The following is a 2,376-nucleotide window of genomic DNA, read 5'->3' on the forward strand; positions in this document are numbered from 1 at the left end:
GCAATAGGTAGAGTGTCTGTCTCATGCACAGCCAACCTGGGTTCGATCCCTGGCATCCCATCTGGGCCCTTTGAACTTACCAGGAGTAAACCTGAAAGTAGAGACATGAGTAATCCCTTCTGAGCAACACCAGTTGTGGCCCACAAACCCATCTTCTCACCACAATTATTTTTGTAATGGCATATACCACCACAAACATGCACTGATCCAAATTAAAGAAGCAGTGATGCTTGATATCATAATGATGTACTGGGCTCTTGATATTCTTAACTCTCCTAAAACAATGGTTTTCTGTATAAAATATGAATTTCATATAGTGTCTGTGTATGTTGGCTTGTTTTATAGGCAATCTATGCATTTGAGTAAATATCTCATTTTGTCACTGTACAGCTTAGTTTGCTTTCAGGCAGCTGCCTTTACAAGTGGGGGTGCCCCAGGGACGTCTCACTCAGGAGTCACTGTATTTCTACTCAGGAGTCACTGTATTCGGTGTGTAAGGTAGTGAGGGCAGTGTCCACCTCCATGTCCTCAGCCCTCCTCAGCCCTTCCTAGGGGTCCTGAGTGGAGGACAAGGTGTGACATCTTGACTGGAGATGGGTGGAACTTGGAACCTGGAGAGTGTTTTAGTTCTGTCCCGTCTCAGAGTCTGGCCCTGAGCTAGGGGACAGTGCTACATTGTCCTCTGCCCTAGAATTCAGGAAGACACCCAGAGCCTCCTGGTCAGGGATGTCCATCAGGTCCTCCTGTCTCTGCATGCCAATGTTCGCTTCCATGGACCACATGTTACCTGTCCACTCTCTCTTGGCGATCTGCTGGTATCCTGTGGAAAGGCACTGTTCCATGTCCTGCTGGAAGGCCTCCTCAAAGAACTTCTGCCACTCCTTCAGCTCCCTTTGCTGACTGTGCTCCATTTCTAGAAACTTCTGTGAGCACTCTGCATCTATTTCAGAGTTGAAGGCTTTAATTTCCTGCCTCTTATTTTTCTAATAATTTTCCAGTTGTCGTGCTGCATGTGCTTGTATCTTACTAATTCATACTGTCCACATAAATGCTCCAGGTTCACTAAGTCATCTTCTATCTCCTCACAACTAGCTTCTAAATTAGTCAGATTTGTAGTCACAGACTCTAAATCTGTTAATTAATCCGGTTTTGCAGAGGCTGCGCCTGTAGCTTGAGAGGCTGCTCCTCTTTGTCTCCCGTGTGCTGAAAGCTTAACGACTTCACCAGCTCACTGGCCTTGCATATTCTTTGGCTCTTCTGCGAAGTGCTGACCGATGTATCTTCATACCTACTAAGTAATCTGAAGCCAGTAGTATACACTGGCAAATATGTAGCAGTGCTGAGTATTCCTTTCTATTTGATCTTCAATTTTTCTAATGGATTAACAAACTCTGTTCAATCTGATTAATGTCACTGGTTTATTTTCTTTCCACTGTCATCATTTTATGTTATTGAAACTGTTTTAACTAACTTTTATTTATGATATTTACCTATTTGTGGTTTTTGTATTTAAATAATATTGTTGTACTTATTTTCAGCTTTTTCTTTCCAAGACTCGTGACTTCAGGTTGTTTTCACAAAGTATGCATAATTGTTGTGCTTTGTAACATGGTATAAGGTGTGTGAGTGTGTGTGTGTGTGTGTGTGCGCGCGCGCGCGTGTGCGAGAGAGAGAGAGAGAGAGAGAGAGAGAGAGAGAGAGAGAGAGCATATGGTGTGGTTTGTGTGAAGTGTACACACAGTTTGCTGTAAACCCCTATATTTCATATTTTCTTAATTTCACACTGTTCACTTTAGCAGGTTGCCAAATTTAAACTAAATTCCTCTTAGCAGTGCCCGGCAGCTTTTGTTTCTAGTGATAAAGTCCTCAATTGTCCTTCTATTATTCTTTTATTTTTTCTTTATTTTTTCATTTATTATATTTATGCTATTTTCTCTTTTCTTGTTGCCAGATGTAGTATCATCAAGATTTTGCTACATGTGCTCTTCTAAGATATTTATTTAGTTTTACCTCTGTCATTTAGGTCTTTTACTTATTTATTTTTTGTATTTAACTATTTACTTTGATATTTAATTTGATATTTAATTTGATATTAACTATTTAATTTGATATGTTGTATTTAACTATTTAATTGTAATGACACAACTGCATTTTTGACATATCCATTTATCTACTATTTGCCACATATTAATTTGTCTTAGTATGTTCTAAAGATAATTTGTCCTATATATATTGAGGAATTTGTTCTGTGCTCTCATTCTTCTTTTGCACAGTTTATCTGTCTCCTTACTACAGTGCCTGATTGTTTTGATTACAGTAGTTTTGGAGAGTAAACTTTAAGTCCACAAGTGTTAATCCTCCAGATTTGTTTTTTCT

General features: G+C 39.3%; 1 pseudogene; it reads right to left on the reverse strand.

The window, feature by feature from the left end:
* Positions 1-548: 548 nt before the first annotated feature.
* LOC101557438 (dysbindin-like) lies at positions 549-2,019 on the reverse strand (annotated as a pseudogene).
* Positions 2,020-2,376: the final 357 nt, after the last annotated feature.

This window comes from Sorex araneus, chromosome X (genome assembly GCF_027595985.1).
Source record: "Sorex araneus isolate mSorAra2 chromosome X, mSorAra2.pri, whole genome shotgun sequence".
Classification (NCBI taxonomy): Eukaryota; Metazoa; Chordata; class Mammalia; order Eulipotyphla; family Soricidae; genus Sorex; species Sorex araneus.